The sequence below is a fragment of the Hydra vulgaris genome, chromosome 13 (genome assembly GCF_038396675.1).
Source record: "Hydra vulgaris chromosome 13, alternate assembly HydraT2T_AEP".
Taxonomy (NCBI): Eukaryota; Metazoa; Cnidaria; class Hydrozoa; order Anthoathecata; family Hydridae; genus Hydra; species Hydra vulgaris.
Window position 1 is genome coordinate 29,560,001 of NC_088932.1, and position 20,811 is coordinate 29,580,811.

Genomic DNA, 20,811 nt, shown 5'->3' on the forward strand with positions numbered 1-20,811 from the left:
TTAACAATATAAACAATGTTTTTATTTTTAATTTTTTTATTAAAAATGTTTTTATTTTTGTTTTTTTTAATAAAATGTTTTTTTTTTAGTTTTTTTACTGTAAATCATGCACGGAGTGCTGCTACATTGACTATCTTATAGCCTGATTTGCTAGGGAGTGCTGCTACCTCGACTGACAAATAGCCTGACTCGCAACGGAGTGCTGCTAAATCTACTATCTATTTTAGCCTGACTCGCAAGCGAGTGCTGCTACATCGGCTGAGGGTTTGGTTGGGGCAGGCAGTCTATCAATTAATAAAAAAAAAAAATCCGGTCTTGCATTTTAACTTTTACTTTTTGTCAACAAAATATGGAAGAAAAATTTCAGACAACATATAAGTGTATATATATATATATATATATATATATATATATATATATATATATATATATATATATATATATATATATATATATATATATATATATATATACATACATACATATATATATTATATATATACATGTATATATATTATATATATACAAATATAATATATATATATATATTATATATATACATATGTAATATATATATATATATATATATATATATATATATATATATTAAGGGGTAAACAGATTCTATCTGTTGACCAGCCTCGCACCCCTTCTTCATCTATTAGGCTGGCGCAGATGTATTTTTAATACATTGTTTCCAGTTTAGGATGTTGAATGCTGGATCTTCTTGACTCAATGCATGGGTTTGCTTGTGTCACTGTTTTTATGACTAGGCAACTCATTCTATTATCTCCTTATGAGGGTACAGCTCTAAAACTCAGTTTTATGGTTCTGAGGCCGGCTGGTAGTCAGGTTTCCCGAACTCTGTGGTAGCTCTCAGAGAGGCTGATTCCATCAACAGCTGAAAAATATCAAAGTATTAACAGTGCCATGTTGCGCATGGATGGTGTCCCTGTTTGTACTTTTGGTGTGCATTGCGGAGGCCACATTTGGAGCCCTTTGTTACGGCTTAGGGTTTATTAGTAGTAATGAGGCAATTGCTTGGGCTATTAAACAGTGTTCTGAGTACTATCTATGCTTTGAGTCAAGTTCTTCAATCTAATTTAAAAATGAATAAAGTACCAAAAACTATAAAACACAAAAAACCATCATCATCACCAAGTTCTCTAAACCTATCATTCACTAATATTCGTGGTCTTCGAAGTAACTTTTCTTCTGTTGAGTCTTATCTCTTGCAAAGTTCACCAGACCTACTTGCTCTTTGTGAGACTAATTTGAGTTCGGCTGTCTCATCTTGTGATCTTAGTGTTGATGGTTATCTTCCTCTGATTCGTAAAGACTCCAATAGTCACATGCTTGGCCTGGGCATTTACATTCGTAAGAATTCACCTGTTTGTCGTGAAACTAGGTTTGAATCCACAGACTATTCTTTCATGTGCTTTCGTTTAGCACCACTTCACTCTATTGCCTTTCTCTTTGTTCTATATCGATCTCCTTCATCTCAAGACTGTACTCTTTTTGATGTTATTTCTGATCATATTGACCAAGCCCTCTCTCTTTATCCATCAGCTAATATAGTTGTTGTCGGTGACTTTAATGCTCACCACTCTGAATGGCTTGGCTCTAGTGTCAGTGACTCTGCAGGCATTAAAGCCCACAACTTTTGCCTTTCTCAATCCCTAACTCAAATAGTCAACTTTCCAACTCGCTTTCCTGACAACCCTAATTATTTACCTTCTCTACTCGACTTATGTCTTGTTTCTGATCCTAGTCAGTGCTCAGTTTCTCCACATTCACCCTTAGGTGCTTCTGATCACAGTTTGATCTCTTTAAAACTAATATCTCATTCTTCTTCATCACCTGAATACCCCTACTATCGAACCTCTTACAACTACAGTAAAGCTGACTGGGATTCTTTCCGTGATTTTCTTCGTGATGGCCCTTGGGTAGAAATCTTTCAACTTCCTGTCGACAAATGTGCTTCTTATATAACTTCGTGGATTCAGGCTGGCATGGAATCTTTTATTCCCTCTCGACGATTCCAGGTCAAGCCTCACTCTCCTCCATGGTTTTCCTCACACTGTGCTGCTGCGATTGCCAATCGAAACCGTTACTTCCATATTTATCAGCAAAACAATTCTCCAGAAAACAGACGTCTGTTTATTACTGCTAGAAACAACTGTAAAAAGGTTTTGTCTAACGCCAAAACCCGCTATTCTCAGGTCATGAAATCTCGTATCTCATCTCAAAAATTAGGCTCTCGTGACTTCTGGAGAATCTTTAATAATATCAATAATAAGGGCAAATCTATAATTCCACCTCTCTTGTATGGTTCAGACTTTGTCACCTCACCTAAAGACAAAGCCGAACTGTTTGCTAAAAACTTTTCATCAATATCATCTCTTGATTCCACTAATTGCGTTCTACCTGATATTGCCAACAAACAGGTTGATTCATTGCTTGACATTCATATCACTTCAGCATCTGTATCTAAAGTGATTTCCTGTCTAGACTCTTCTACAGCTTGTGGCCCAGACAACATACCTGTTATTGTCTTGCAGAAGTGTTCTCCAGAGCTGTCGTCTATACTCTCAAAACTATTCAACAAGTGCTTATCAGAGTCTTGTTTTCCAGCCTGCTGGAAAGCCGCATCTGTTATCCCTATCTTCAAAAATTCTGGGGAGCGATCTGATTCGTCTAACTACCGTCCCATAAGTCTTCTTCCTATCATAAGCAAGGTTTTTGAATCTTTAATTAACAAACACTTAATTTCTCATCTTGAATCTAATAACTTACTTTCTGACCATCAATATGGATTTCGATCTTCTCGTTCTACAGCTGATTTGCTAACAGTAATAACTGACAGGTTTTATCGTGCATTAGATGAAGGTGGAGAGGTTAAGGCCATCGCTCTTGACATTTCAAAAGCGTTTGATAAAGTTTGGCATGCTGGTCTTCTCCATAAGCTTTCTTCTTATGGTGTATCCGGCAACATCTTTAAGATCATTGAATCCTTCCTTTCCAATCGTAGCATAAAAGTTGTCCTCGATGGACAACACTCTTCTTCTTATTCTGTAACTTCAGGGGTTCCTCAAGGTTCTATCCTTGGCCCTATACTCTTTTTAATTTACATTAACGATCTTCCAGATATTCTCACATCTAAGGTGGCATTGTTTGCTGATGATACTACCATTTATTCTTGTCGTGATAAGAAACCAACACCCTCTGATTGCCTGGAGGGGGCATTTGAGCTTGAAAAGGATCTCACTTCTGCTACAGCATGGGGCTCACAGTGGCTGGTGAACTTTAATTCAGATAAAACTCAATTTTTTTCAGCCAATCGTTATCGCAATAATTTAGATCTTCCTATATTTATGAACGGTGATGTACTCGATGAGTCACCTACTCTTCATCTTCTAGGATTAACTCTTACTTCCAATCTTTCTTGGAAACCATATATCAAATCGGTTGCATCTCTTTATCGAGCTCGCCACTTTCTTACTCTGGATTCTATTCTCTACCTCTATAAATCTCAAATCCGGCCTTGTATGGAATACTGTTGCCATATCTGGGGCGGATCTTCTAATGATGCCCTTTCTCTTTTAGACAAGGTGCAAAAACGCATTGTAAACATAGTTGGACCTGCTCTTGCAGCCAACCTTCAACCATTATCACATCGTCGTAATGTTGCTTCTCTTTCTCTTTTCTACAAATACTATAATGGGCACTGCTCGAAAGAGCTAACGTCTCTTGTGCCATCTACTAAAATTCATTCTTGTGTTACTCGTCATTCAATTAAGTGTCATCCTTTTTCTGTGACTGTTCCTAAGTGCTCCAAAAACGCTTATTCGTCTAGTTTTTTTCCTCGAACATCAGCTCTTCCTGATTCATATAATTTGCAATCTTTTAAATCGTCCGTCAATCGTTATCTTGCTCTACAATCTTCATCTTTTCTCTTACAGTAACTTCCAACTTTAATTAGTGGCTGCTTGCAGCCTTGTTGGAAGCGAAGATGCTTAAAAAAATATATATACCAGGCCTTGTTAAGAAGCGTTACGCAGCTCGCATTTTGCTTGCGAAAAGGCGATTTGCCAACGCGTTCAGCAGTTTTGCGCTACGCAAAAACTTATATCTTTTAGAATATATTAATTATTTTTTGATTATCGTTAACGTGACATTTATTCAGAAGAAATAAAGTCGTAAGTAAAAGCATTTAACCGCAATTGTAAACATTTTTTTGTTAAAGAAACAGTTTGTTTCATAATTTTTTTTTTGTTATTAAAAATTAGTTAAAAAAAATAAAGTGTTTTAAGTTTTATCTTAAGGAATTAAATATATAAATTCTTTTTAAATATAAAAATTATATTTAGTCATAATAGTTTAAAAAATGCACGATTTATTTTGATGTAAATATTTTATTAATAAGATATTTTGTTTATTGTTAATTCAATAACGTAAAGTTTTAATGACGTTCATTTAACTTATGAAAATAAATTATGATCACGAATATGTTGTCGGATAAATATAATATAAAAACTGATAAATAACAAAAAAAAAACTCTATTGTTTAAAACATTATTAAAAAGAGTTCACAAATTAAATAAGAAAAAATTTATTAACAGTTAATAAAATAACCAAAAACTAAATGTAAAATCATAAGAAAATAAACAAACATTTTACGCTTCATTAAAAAAATATTTTTTTCAAAATAAAATTTAGTTCATATTTGAAAAAAAATAATAAAAATTATTTTTTTAATAAGAACTTAGATTTTATTTGTAACTTTTGTTATAGTGAGAAAAAAAAAAAAACTGTTGTATGATTTTTAACGCGTTAATAAAATAACTTTAATTACAATGCGGTACTTGAAAAGACGCTAGTGACGCAATATAACTTCTAACGATGCAAAATATATTTGCTGAGTTTGAGTTACTTAGAAATGCGTTACGCGTTTTCGCTACGCAGCGAAATCTCGTAGAATCAGTAAATTCGAAATCAGAAAATCAGTAGACATCAGGTATAAAATGATTTATAAATCTGCACATATAAGTTGTTTCTATTGATACTTAAACTACAAAAAAAATATTTAAGTTAACTACATAGAAATATTAAGGTAAGTAATAAAATCACAATAGAAAATAAATAATTAAAGTTTTTTTATTAGTATTTTTCTAAGTTTAATGATATTTGCATATATATATATATATATATATATATATATATATATATATATATATATATATATATATATATATATATATATATAAATATAAAAATTAGTAAAAACACTTATCTATTATTGCTCTGTCCTTTAAGAACATTGAGCACTCTATTTGAAGAACACACTGATATTTATATATATATATATATATATATATATATATATATATATATATATATATATATGTATATATATATATATATATATATATATATATATACATATATATATAAAACTAGTGTTAAAAAACCTCAAGACTTATACAATGGTAGAATCATTGGTACCAATATCTTTACAGAACATTTATTGTAAAGTTAACTGAATTTCACATGAAAAAGATGTCAGAAATACTAAAAAATTGTTTAGGCTTTTAAAACACTTTTTATTTGTGATAAAAAAAATTTAATAAAAAAAATTCTAAAAAATTTAAATTCTTGTTTATTTTGATAAAAATTTGTATAAAACAATAATCATAATAAAAATAATAATAGCAATTAATTATAATTAAAAATAATAATAGCAAGTAATTATAATAATAATAACAACTATATAATTATTACTACAAATATAATAACAATAAAAACTGAACCAAATTTAACGAAATAAATTTCTTAATAAATTACGAAAAAAAATTTAAAAAATAATAATGGTAAGAAGAACAAGAAGAATAAAAATATTGTTAATAGAAATAATAACAATAAAAGAATATCACTTTGATAATAGTTAAAATATTTATAGTAGTCTATTAACGAATTATTAGTATGAGAACTAGTTTAATTTTTATTAATTTATTAAATTATTTTACTATTTCATTATTACTAATAATTAGTATAAGAATTAGAATATTAATATTGTTAATAATAAGAGAAATAATAACAAATAAAACCAAATCAATAATGAAAAAGTGATAACAATAATCTTAGCCATAAGAAAAAAGAAAAGTTAAAAAAACCCTTTGAAATAATGAAATATTTAATTACTTTATTACACTAATTACTTGATTATTTGGATCCTTATTTTGATATTATTCTATTTTTAGTATTATTCAATTGATTTTGATAATTTGTTTTTGTTTTTTTGTATTTATTCATTTTACTATTATTTATTCATAAACTTCAGGTAGATGCGTTTATAAATAATCGTTTTAAATCTGTAAACATTTTTTTTTACCTCTCGCTTATAAAGCGAGCCTCTACCACTACACCACTACCGCACTACATGTACAATTAGCAAAATAGGAAAAAAAATTAAATGGAATAAAGATAATAATAAAAAAATATATATATATTTTAATATATATATATATATATATTTATTTATATAAATATATATATGTATATATATATATATATATATATATATATATATATATATATATATATATATATATATATTATATCTATAATCAGCAAAACAGATTGTCTCTTATATTTTGTTACGATAAAATTAACTCTTTGTTAAAATTATTATCAATTTAAATTCAATGTTCTGTATTATTTTATAGTAGATAACAAAAAGGCCAAAGGTTTATGTTTTAAACAAACAAGACTTCACTAAATAGTTAAAATTTAATGATTCTTTAAATATGCATACTAAATAAACTTATAATAACCTTGATCAAATTAAAGAAGAACAATTGGTAATATATTGGTTTTGTGATACCCTAGAACCATAAAAAATACAATCAAATCTGCTAAAATTGAGTTTCAGAGACATAAAAAAATGAAGCAAATAAATATTTTAAAAGATCTATTAATAAAATGAGTTATCAACACTAGTAAAATTGGCCAAATTCACCTCAAATTATATCAACATTCACCTCCAAGCTCAAATACAAGTGAGTGGGAGTTTTAAGTTTTAAGAATATTAAAAAAATGTATTAGACTTATTATTAAACGTATTAGACTGCAAAAACGCTAAAACTACATTCCACATTTTTATGTGGAACTCATGAAGTTTAATAGCACCAAATACAAAATAAGATGATACCTGGGATCTTAAGACTTATAAGAGGAAACATGGATTTTTTTTTCACAATATCTTACTTGTAATGGTAAATTTTTATAATTTGTAGTACAAAATTTAAAATTTACATGTATAAAAAATATATTTAAAGATATACTTATAATAAATTTATAAATTTAAAAGTGCTTTGTGTAGCACTTTTATATTCATTTACTTTTATAATAAATAATAACTAAAAAAAAAAAAAAACAAGTAAAAAACCATCATATTTAAAGAAAAAAAATCACTTTACCCTGTTTATAACCCCTATTTATACAATTGTCTTGAGTCAGGGTTGTATAAAAACTCCATACTTGAGCTGGGGTCCTGGTCACTTGGTAAATTATATATACACATATTGACCAATAAACTTTGATATTAGCAAGCAATAAATTTGAATTAATAAAGTTGTAAATAATTTAACAAAACTTTTACTATTAATAAATTTTTTGCATTTAACAAATTTCAATATCAAACACTATACCTTATACATAGGTAGATTTTGGTATTTTACGTTCAAGAAGTTTTTTTCTTGAACCTTATTTAATATTTTTATAATACTTTCTTGAATCTAAAACATAAACATAAACAACATAAAGATTTACTGTGATGAATAGAATTTTATAAATATGATTGATAGATAAGTTTTATATGGATACTGTGCATGTTTATATAAAAAGTTTACAACACTTTTGCTTGGAAAATTTTTAAACTTTTGTTTAATCTATGACAAAAAAACTATATAATTTTATTACTAAAACATAAGCCTTAAGTCTTGTAAAGTAACAATGTGATATCCTTTAATTTTTAAAAGTTACTCATTGTTATAAAACTCCATTTGACATTGGCTAATGCATGAGCATTATCCAATGCCAAATATATGAAATAAATAACTAATATGAACTAGTTATTTATTTCATATATTTTATCAAAGTTACAACGAGGGTTGTCAGTTTCTTCTCAGTTTGCGACTGCTCTTTGCTTTGTATACATATTACAAAGTGAAATAAATGATTGATTGATTGATATACATAATCTTGATGTTACTTTTAATAATTGATCATGATCTTGATGTTACTTTTAACAGTCGCCAAAAATTTGATAAAATAAATAATATCTAACAACATTATAAATATCTAATAAATAATCTATAAAATATATATAATATCATTATTAAAACTATTGTATTACTTTTGTTTTAATAAGTAGATTGAATAAAATATAACTTTTAATATATATTTTTTTAATAAAATTAATTATGTTATACAACATTTTTTTCTTACATAATATTAGTTTAACAAAATTTATCTGGTGGTGAAAAATTTGTTACCATCAAAATCGCATGCAAATCCTAAAAAATTTTAAAAGCAAACATCTTTTTAAAATTGAATTAAAAACTTCGACTTAACAATATTATTATGTTTTTTTAAAAGAATATATGACACCCTCCTCAGCAAGTTTTAATGAAATTCTATTTTTATTTTGAGTCTATTACAATAGAAAATCAGCTATGGGAAAGAGTACCAAACGGGTTAGCCGAATACCCGTACCGGACCTACCCCACAGGCGGACGCGTATAAAATCAAATTGGCCACAAATCAGTGAAGAAGATTTTTTTTCTAAAAGACAGAAAATCGTATTCTTTTTTGTGCCACAAGTTAGTCTATCGTGTGATTTGTTTTATTCTCTCCATAAAGCTTTCGCCAGCTGGTCGGGTAGGCTATAAGCCTCGGAAGTTTATAACTGGAGCCACGGAAAAATTGTTTTCACGGTCCTTTTAGACTGCACAAATAAACTATTTAGACTTATTTAGACTTTCCGATCCGTAATCCATTTTTTTTTTTAATACATCATTATTATTTTTAAATAATTACCTTTGTTTTTTAAACAAGGTTTATAAATCAGTCACTCTTCCAACAGAATGTGTTGCTTCACGAAGACTCAGAGTACAGAAAAAAACAAAAAACTAACAATTTTATACAAGCCTTATCATAATTATATAAAATTAGTACAATTTGTACATATTTTGTTTAAACTGGACGCCTAAGATTTCTAAGGATAGAATGCATCTGGTTTTTCTAATTGAGTAAAAAATCTTTTTACGAATCTCATACACTGTGAGTCAGCTTTTCAATATAGGTAACAACTTTCCTAAATGCTGAGGCACCTATAAACATTGCTGAGACGTATTTGTTTTGTTTATACTAGCCTCAAATAACGTGTCATCGTTTTTTTAATAGACCATCAATTGTTCTATGCATCTTCGCAGTAGTATTTAATGCAGATACAAGTAGTTGTCTGTTGCTTTCAGGTCCATTCAGTCAGTGAAGTTACCAACCAACAATACTTTAGAAGATTATGTAACAATTTGTTTTTTTCGTGCAACCAAGCTTCAGGATTTAACTATCTGTATAAAAATTTTTTTAAATTATTAAACTAAACAGCAAGGATAAAAAATATAACGCATCATACAACAATTGCATAGACATTATATATGACAGAGAACGTCATATGAAATAAATTAATAGACATTATTAGACACTTATAGTTAGAATAATTTACTATTTAATAACTATTTAAGCTAATTGAATACTGATGAATGTCAATAAAGTGTTACCTGGAAGTCCTGGAATCTAGATGAAATATGATATCATTAATAAACTATTATTATAAATGGCGACTGCAATCACCACTGTATCAATAACCACTGTATATATGAAAAAAATAATTTAAAAAACCCTGTAATTGTAATTTTTAATATTTGCACTAAATTTAAATTTTTTTTAATATTTACACTAATTTTTTATATTTGCACTAAATTAAAAAAATGTCACTTTTAATCCCCAATAAATTAAAATATTTTTTTTTCTAAATACACTAGCGAGCATAATTTTTAGGCACAAAAAATAACTTGAATAAAAATTATTAATTCTTTCAAGCAAAATAGCACGTTTTCAACCAAAATCAAGTAATTTAGTCTAAAACCTTTTGCGTACTCAAAACTCATAGAACGCGACTGTTTACGTGAAAACAATTTATTGTTAAATTGAAAACAATTATAAAATGAGAATGAACTTCAATTGGGAGCAACTTCCGATTATCAAATTCGTTATTCGTGAACGAAAAAATCATAAGAGATACATAAACCAGGTTTCTGTATTATACTGTTTGAACATAACTTTGCTTACACAAACTTTGGCTAAATACACCATCAATACCCCCTCTAAAAATCACTATCGAAACCGCATTTAAAATTTACCTCCAAAACTACCTTTAAAATACATAACCCTCCATATATCATTAATTGCTGCACTTTCAGAAGTAACTAAAACCTTCACTGGTAAACCTTCTTTAATAAACTTTCACTACTAAAACTCCACTACGTCACCACTAAAACTCCACTACGTCACTACTAAAACTTTACAACTAAAGCTCTAATACTAAAACTAAATTTTGTAGTAATTTTTTTTTTACTATTTTTTTTTTTTTTTTTTTTTTTAATTTAACCCTTTTTTGACATAAAAGTTTATTTCTTTTTTATACATTTTCTTATAAATGTAAATGTAAAAAACTTTGTATTTATAATGTTGAATTTAAAGTTATATGATTTTATTATTGTAAAATTCTTTCAATTACGATCAATTTATTGTATTTACGTTTGTTACGTTTGTTAAATTTTTTTTATTTTTCATAACGCTCTTATATCTAAAAAATTATAAAAATTTGTAAAAAATATAAAATAAATCAGCAAATAATTAAATCTATAGTTTCTATTGAAGCTAATTGGAGCAGCTGATTTTTATTCCATGAAACTATATGACATTTCTAAAACTTTTTTCATAAAATTAGCCATTTTAAAGCAGATTTCCGGGTTTTTTTTATTTTATAAAAAATACGTTACAAAACTTATTACAATAGCTTTAAAAAAACTTTAGAATAAAATTTTTAAGTAAAAAGTGGTAAAAAAGAAAATAGTTTTCCTTTTTTTTAAAAAAAAAAAGAATTTTGAGTGCGCAAAGGCTAAGAAATTGTTAATATTATTGTTATTGTTATTGTTATAGTAAATGTTATTTAAGTCGCTTTCGTAAACGGGTTTATACTTATAGATCACGGTAGTCATCAACTTACGAAATTGTTCGTAAGTCGTAGAATAGATGGCTCCCGTAATCTATAAGTATAAACGGGTTGTGAAATTTATCATTATCAGCAGATTTTCTTTGGTGATCTCTTTTTCATGTTTAGATTGTACAAGATTCATATATTTTTAAACATTTTTATTACAGCGATATTCAAGCTAACAGAGCGTAATCTATGCATTAGTTATCTAAAAAATAAATGGTTCTTGTATAATTATGAATACAATTCATATACTCATTTTCGTGTTATCGTCCTGAAGTCAACGATCTTATGTTTACTTATTATTTTAAATTTTGCTGTTACAGTACCTAGTTATTTTTTCGCAAAGAAACAAATCTTAAAACTGATTTCAATTATTTTTTACTTGCTGATTTAACATCGAGAGCACAAATTAATTTAGTTAAGTATAATTCTTTTTACTGATGCTACAAAATAATTTTACTGAAGCAATTTTCAATGAATCTTATTTAAAGTTTTAAGTATTATTTAATATATTTCTCAAAGTCTGGTATATCCGTCGTTAACAATTTGTTTTCTTCCCGGTCTTCCTTGATTGAACTTTAACAACAATCTTGGTCCAAATGAACAGGAAATGAAGTATATGAACAGGAAAGTTATATTGCATTATACTATTATTTAATATTTTATATAAATGAAGTATTTCAATAAGCATGGTAGTAAACATGCTATAATCAAATAATTTGTTATGTCGATAAGAGTCATTGGAGTAGTAAAACTAGTTTTATATGATAAATGTCTTTATACTTGTATAATTCTCACTAAGTTCTAAAATTTGTCCCTTAAAAATATGCTTTTTTTAACTAAGACAAAACACTATCCAAGTAGTCATATAATTCATTTAAAGTAGAATGGATAAAGTTTTTTGCATCTGTAAATGTTATTTTCCCTACATTAGTTATACTAAAATGAGGTATTATGTCACATTTGGTCATTTTAACAAAAAGTTCTTCCTAATTAAATGCAGCAAACTAAACTAATAGGCTTGAAACTCCTTATTATCTCTTCTTTATCAAAGTTATGCAGTAATTTTTTATGCAAGAACACTACTTAAAGATTTTTGAATAGTCATGAAGTTCAACTTATCAGTTTCTTAGCACATGTTAGACTTAATAAGAAAAACGAGCAATGCAATGCAGAAGATTACAAATGATTAATCATTGTTCTCATGGATTTCTTTAAAATTATCTATAACGTCATTGAAATGCTCAACAAATTTAAAATTTGCATCGTAACATTGAATAAGTCGTATTTTACAAATGTCTATTAGTTTACAGAAAAACGTGTTTGTTTATGAGACTCGTAAAGCTTATGAAATAATTTGCTTCTGAGACAACGTGAGGCATATTCTTTATAAAAAAAACAGCAAAAGAATGATTTAGCACGCAGTTTAAAAAATTAACATAACTAGCTTTTACCAACCAGACTTTTTGATACTCCAAACTCTGATCAACACAACAATTAATGTGTATTCTAAAAAATATCTCTAAAAATTTCTCTTAATCATTACCTCAAAAATGACTTTGACGCACATTAGAGTATTTAAGGTCAAAAGTTGATCAAAATTATTTTATAGCTTTTATCAGTTAGATAAACAATAACAAGCAGTTTGAAATCATAACATAATTTTAAAAATAATTGGGCAGGGTCTTTTTTTTACCCAAAACCCACTTTTCTATACAAAACATACAAAAAGAAGGTTCAAAAAAAGTAAAATAAAAGTGATGCAATTACAAACTATATAAACAAAAGGAAATATACAAATACACTTACTATAAAGGTGAAATAAACCCTACCATGAAGGTGAAAAAAAATGAAATAAGAAAATATACTTAAAACGATAAAAAATAAACATTAATCTGATTTATTTTTGCTAGATGCCTCCTCTTCATATTGTTGTAGTTTGTTCAATGTTTCTGGTAGTATGAGCTCTTATGCCTCACTGGATGTAGAATTTCCTTTATTCTTAAATCTCTTTCTGGAACTGCTCAACAAAGGATCGGAATTTAACAGAAGTCTGTTTAGAATATCCCAATTGCAAATTACTCTCGAAAACTTCGTCGAGAAATTTTGTCTACGGAATCACGGAAGTGCTTGTTTCGAACCTCTGCCGCCAATTCCGATAATTAACCAATAGGCAATATAGCCTGGTCAATTATTGTGGAAACATGTCTCAAAATCTCATTTGCATCGTAGGAGTTATTGGGTACCACCCATAAATTTCAACATAAAGTTCTGTAAACTTTTCAATTTTTTTGACATCTATTTTATATCTACTTGACAAAGATTCCAAAATGATGCTACAATTTTTAAGTCTAATGTCAACTCCTGTGATGTAGGATGAGGTTTGAGGATCTGAGAAAAATCTTCTTGATGTATTGCCATCATTAGTATTCCCAAAACATACCTTTGGAATATTCACCAACAGCCCAATTTTCTCTTTAAATTTGTTTTGTATGTTTTTGTTTCCACCACAATTATTTTATCATCTTGTGTTCTTGCTTGTCATTTTTTTATGGGAATGCGGTATGATAAATGTAGAAAAGATTTGAAAAATCGAATCCTTGCATATGATATCAATAAACTAAATTTAAAGGCATCTGGGTTTTCTATGTTTTTTATTCTTAAATTATTAAAGTCTTTTGACGTTAGTCCACATATATAGCACCTCATAGTAGATGCTGTGTTGGTTGCAGCATTGCATACTTTTGCATCAACTATTGTAAATGTCAAGCTATGCTTTATATGTATAATACCACCAAAAAATTTTAGTATTTCATTTTTTCTTAAGCTTTTTATTTGATCTTCTACACAGCAGGTTTCTTCATTTGTTATGTCTTTAGTTTCATGGATAAAACGAACTCGTATAGGACGACAATATCTTGTAGAAGAGGGCACTGGGTATTGCCAAATAATCTACTCGCCACCAATATGGCAATAATTTTGAAAAATGTTAGAGTCACTATCTGAACTATTTTGGAATTTTTCTAGATGGATGATCTAGAATATTTTGTAGTTTAATTTTACAACACGTTTCTGAAACTGTCATTGACTCTTGTGACGGATAACATTGTTTTTTTGATTCTTTCAAAAGCGAATAACATGGATAAATATTTTTATTAGCCGCTTGAATTATTTCATATTGTCTCCTTGTCATATCGGTTTCCACAAATATTGATAATGCTTCTGATGGTGTGTGTTTTTTTATATCATTATTCTGAGTGAAATTAAAGTTTTCTCCATATTTTTTAGCCCTTTCCGGTGAACAGCTAATATCTTTCATTATTCTAGACGCATCACAATGCCCTGCATCACGCAGGACATTTAAAAGATGTCTTACTTTTAAAAGATGTGTTTGACTGGAAGCGTGAAAAACAAATACAAACAGTTCACGCGAAGTCTGAGTTTTAACTACTGTTATACCTAGAAGAGGGAATGGGCAACACTAAAATTGTTATTCAGTGATGAAGCCTTTATAAAGCTTTCATAATGTATAGTTAATATTATACTTTTATAAAATTCTTGGAATCGACTTTTGATCGACTTTTACCATGAAATACTCCGCTGTGTGACGGTAAAATCTTCAATTTTTACTAATCCAACAAGTTCTTCTTTTCATTCTTAGCTGGTTAAGATAGGGAAGGGAAGTTTTTTTATCTTTCGAAAAATTTTTTTCCACCCACTCCAAGCTTATTAAGTTTCCCTTTCCACCGTTTAAAATTTTTTACTTGTTATCAACAAAAACACGACATCTCAAAACAGAAAAAAATTAAAATAAAATACATACATCATTCACTGATAAAAATAAAAACTTTCAGTGTAATCAGGCTCTAAAAACTTTCGACCTTAAAAAAATCTTATAAGTTTTGATTTGTCGAAAACTTGTTTTTTTTTTATTTCTCACAATAGTATAAAACTTATATTAAATAAATCCTATAGAAACTATGATAAAACAGTTGTTAAAAATAGGCATTTGACCGCAAGCCACGCTAGAATTAAATTATTTTGTTACTCCCACCCACCCTTTTGTTTAGACCCCCTCCCCCGTTTATTAGATCTGGACTGAAATTTCCACCCACCCTTTAAGTCCCACCACCACCCGTCCCTTCCCTTGTGTAAGACACGCGAGAGTCACAATACTTTATCGGTAATTATAAAGAATGCACAACTACTTATTATAAACACTCTCAGTTATCTCGGTTATCTCGGTTATCTCGGTTATCTCAGTTATCTCAGTTATCTAAGTTATCTCGGCAAACGTTACAGAAAACTGAAAAAAAAACTGCTTTAAAATTAGCTTTCCACAAAAGTTAATTACCACATAAGAGTTATTTTTTTGCATTATTTTGTATTTTGTAAATGTTCAGTTAAAAAGGTTCTCAATCTCCGCTAACAATTCTAAATGCAGAAGGTTCTTTAGAATTACCTTGTTGTTCAGTTAGTGCTTCATTAGTTTGAGTTGGATCAAAATAACTATCATTCCTATGTCCTTGCAAAGATAAACCTAAGCGTCCATTCGAATGAATCATTGTAATAATTCGTTTGAGAAAATTTGTTTTGATAATTGGCTCTGTTTTCATTTTTTCCATTTGAACATTTATATTTAATTCAACTAGTTTTGCGATTTGTTAAGAAAGTTGTAAAATATTTAGGAACTGATTAAATAATGCTTTTAAAAAATTACCTTTGCTGGAGCTTAGAACCTAACAAACACATATTCAAAATAATTTCCTTGAAAGGTAAGGTATTGAAGTTTTAAATTTTTCTTGTAAATGTAACTAAATTAAAATGTATCAATTTATTGCAAAAAACGTATATATATATATATATAAATATAAATATATATATATATATATATATATATATATATATATATATATATATATATATATATATATATAAAGAGAGAGAGATGATTTTAGGGATTAGGAGTGTGTAAAAGGAAGGTGGTGGGAAAGGGGATGGAGCCCCCCTCCCTCCCAAACAAGTCAATTCAAGTTAAAGTCGGGTTTTTTACGAATTTAGTCGGCTAGTCGGTTATTTGACACAATTCAGTCAAATAAATTTTAGTTTTGAGGACATTTTTTTCTTTCAGAAGCCATTCGGAACTTTTTAATGGTTTTACCCTCCCCTCCCCCCTCCTCCTTACTTTTTTTGTAGAATCGCCTCTGTATATATATATATATATATATATATATATATATATATATATATATATATATATATATATATATATATATATATATATATATATATATATATATATATATACATATATATATACATATATATATATATACACATATATATGGTAAAAAATCACTTATAAAACTTTTTTCATTTTACACAGTGTTTCATTAATAAATACTCATCAGAAATAAACTTAATGATAAATTGAAGTTTTATTAATTTGAACAATAAGTCTAGTTAAGAATAGTTGAAAAAATATTTTATCAATTTATTGCTTTCACGTTTGGGGGAGGAGGTGGGTGGGGCTTTTTTGCTCAATTATCTTAATTTTTTTGCAAAGCATCCTTATTTGAAATAAATATAAAAATATTAATCTTTGGAGTTTGCTTTATGTCTGAAAGTTAGCTACCTTAAAGATTATAAATTGCAATTTTAGCCCCTGATTCAGAGTCAATAGTGAGGGCGCAGAAGCTGTAGCTAATTCTTTGAATCCGATCTTAGCATTTTTTTTACTGGTGTTTTTCAAGAATTTTTATTTAGAGTAGATTCTGAGTTCAATTCTTTTTATTGCTCTTCACTTGCTCTACAAATAAGTTCATCTTTCTGCATATGGAAAAGATGGCTTAAGTTCTTTATATTCTATTATTACATTATATTGTATTTATATTATATTATGTTTATATTATATTTATATTATATTATGTTTATATTATATTTTATATTATAATATATATGTATATATATATGTATATATATATATACATATATATATATATATATATATATATATATATATATATATATATATATATGTATATATATATATATACATATATATATATATATATATATATATATATATATATATATATATATATATATATATATATATATATATATATATGTATATATATATATATATATATATATATATATATATATATATATATATATATATATATATATACATATATATATATATATATATATTTTATTATATTATATTATAAATAGAAATTTTTTATGTTGTGGTAAAGATTTTAATGTAATCGCCGCGGTTAACGGATCTATATAGCACGTACGTATGAAAACAGTACGAATGGTTTAGCATGATTTTAAACCACCTCTAATGCAAACTCGTAATTAGTATAATAGCACATCACCCAAAAAATTAACGAAGGTTAGGTCCAAAAATAAAATTTAAAGTGACACTGCTAAACAGTGGCGTAGCTAGGGTTTCTGGCGCCCAGGGCAATGCTGGAAATCGACGCCCCTCCCCCCTAAAGCAGACATGTGAAATAAAAAAAAACTTAATGTTTCCAAGTATATGACAATTTTAATTAAAAAAATGCAAATGCTAATCATAATGCAAACTCAATTTAACTCATGTTTCCAGTTACGTATCCATTATGGTTCATGCAGATGGCTGATGGTCAATCAGATCCAATAATCAACAACTATTTATAAATTATAATTTGATCTATCTAGCTTTAACTGAAGCAAATTTATTTATTATGTCGTCAAAGTCTGTTGATTCTAGAGTTTTTCTTTCGACACTAAGGATTGCCAAATTAACAAGACGTTGTTGCCCCATTGAAGCTCAGAGATATGAAGGAATAAGCTTCAACTTGCTGAAGAAACGTTCGCAACTGACTATTGACACTGCAATTGTGAGCAAGATTTGTAATGAAATGCGTAAGTTTGGAAAAACGTCATTTCCGTATGACAAAATAAATGAAAGTAAATCCAGTAGAATTAAGCTGGATCTGACAGTCTGCGATTTTAGTGAATAACACTGCTTCACTGATATCTGTACTGTAAGAGTTTCCCAGATTCAAACAATGTTGCTGCAAAATTTCTTGATTTTCATCATTATCTCTCTTTAGTAATACTCTCACATTGAGCAGGAATCCAAATTTTTCATTGAGATAATTTAATCGTCTAAAGCGAGTTGTTAGCTCTTGTTGGAAACGGTCCAATATCATTTTCAAATCTCTGCTAACTTCATCTTCAGCAGAGAGGCCACTATCTCCAGCCCTTTCACCTGGCATTATTCGCCGTCACCTGACTCTCCTCTCAGCTTCAATTCCCCATTCCGTACATCTGTCCTTGTAATTCAATTCTCAAAATTCAATTGCATTTTGGCACAAATGATCACGAAATTCTTTGAGATAATTTTTCAACATTTTCATATCAGATGCTACATCTTTAAAGTTCATCGTGGGATCTTGTAATCGTTTGACTGTTAGTCAATGTTGGCTCTGGATCTGAGTTGTGAATTCATTAATTTTTATTATTTTTTTCCCTTTTTGGCGCTCCCCCCCCCCCCAAGAGTGGCTCCCGGGGTGACTGCCCTCCCCTTGCTACGTCTCTGCTGCTAAAGATTTGTTTCATTTAACTCTGAAACAAAATCAAAAGATCTGTTAGTGTAAAAAATAAATTTCGCTGAGAGTTAATTTCTTAATTTTTTACATATGAATATAAATGCTTTTGTAAATCATTTGTTTTAAAATAATCAAAATGAACATTCAATCAAAAAACATATATAAAATATACTACTTCTAAAAGATAAGACTAAAAAATTTAAAAGTTAAGCTTTACTTCAAAAGTTGCTCAATCTGAACTCTCGCAGATAAAAAACCACTGTGCCCTAAACAGCGTCAAACCATTCTATCAAATGAGTTTGCTCTCTAATCAGGTACCCTTAAATTTTTAGTGAACAAACTTCAACGACACTGTTTCATTGTTTGCAATAATGTTGTCCCAGCTCTTTAAATAGTTGATTTTCCAACAGTTTTTTTACGGCTACTTTAATATAAAAGCGTTTTATTTGGAGCTCTGCAACATAATAGCTGCAAGTTAACAAAAATAATGACCAGCCACGAAACCTAGCTAACATTGCACAAGCCTCTTTTAAATAGCCAGTGTACTGTGGTATCAAAGGAAACTCTGTGGTTGAGCTGTCCGAGATCATATGAATCTGACAAACTTTGAACTGCAATTTTTAGAAAAATGTGTAATGTTGAGAAACATTACATATTTTCTAAACAGTTCTTTTTTTTAACTGTTTTTTCTTCTTTGAAAGATTATATTATTTTCAAATAATATTGCGATATTTTGTACTTAGACTACTTAGTACTTAAACTAAGTACTAAGCACTTGTACTGGCATCAATTTTTATTTTTTTAGGTTATTTATATGCTCCCTAAAGTCCTTACGGTCTTACCACAGAGCACTGCGGAAGAGCATTTAACTAGGAGTTCACGCCTCCTTCCCTACCAATTTTGCTTATTGACTTTGTGTTCTGAGCCAGAACACAACCGCTGCTCCACGGCTGCTCAAATAATTATCCTAATCTTCATTTATACTCACTTCAATATCAGAGAAAAATCCTGGCGAAACGTGACTAGTTTTTTCCACTCTACCAAAGTTTTGAGAACTTTTTCTTGATGCGAATTTTTTTCTAACATCTATAAACCGAGCCCCCGACGGTACAATCACCATTGTTTAAATTTTCAACCTTATATGATGGTAGCTTCAATAAATTAGTCTTTAATAACGTTTAAGAATACTGTAAAAAAATACCCGTTATATTTTTAAAAAGCATCACTAGATTTTATGTTTTATAACGGGCAATTACCGTTCAGTTATAGTCATAGTTTTAACTAGTCTGGAAACGCGGGCCGTTGTCTCGAGGTTTCGTAAAATAATTTGAACTTTATGGGGTGACCGAACTGAGAGTGCATCAAATTTTTTTTAAATGACATTTTATGGTGCACACTTTGATAATTTGAATAAACTCAATGCTGCTTTAGCTACTATTGAATTGCTATTTATTGGACCTCAATTTTAGTTCAAATTTTAGATTACCTAATTTAATTTATCCAAACCGAAGTGAGGAAAGTAAATTTATGTGTTTGTTTTGCAAAAAACGATGTATATCCCAAGGTGACTCGTCACCTCAACGCTAAACACAAGAACAAGATTACTGATAAACAATTTAGCAAAGAATAAAAGAAAGGAAAGATTATTTTTTATCCTATTAGATTGCAAAATTATTTAATTCAGATTGCAAAAAAGTATCCCACAAAGTCATGATACATTACTAAACAAGATATTTTATTATGACTTAAATGGTACCCTGCTATAAGCTAAATTTATCTGACAGGTACCTCTTTTATCAATTATATTATAACGTTTAATCGTGTATCCGACTACATTACTAAACAAAATATTCTATT

The 20,811-nt window shown here is 28.4% G+C and overlaps 1 protein-coding gene across 1 annotated transcript in view; it reads right to left on the reverse strand.

The window, feature by feature from the left end:
- Positions 1–7,801, reverse strand: part of LOC100215891 (protein unc-13 homolog B) — an 86,872-nt gene extending 79,071 nt beyond the window's left edge. Inside the window, exon 1 of the mRNA XM_065814988.1 lies at positions 7,710–7,801. The gene's annotated coding sequence lies outside the window, so the exon portion shown is untranslated. The remainder of the gene's footprint in view (positions 1–7,709) is intronic.
- Positions 7,802–20,811: the final 13,010 nt, after the last annotated feature.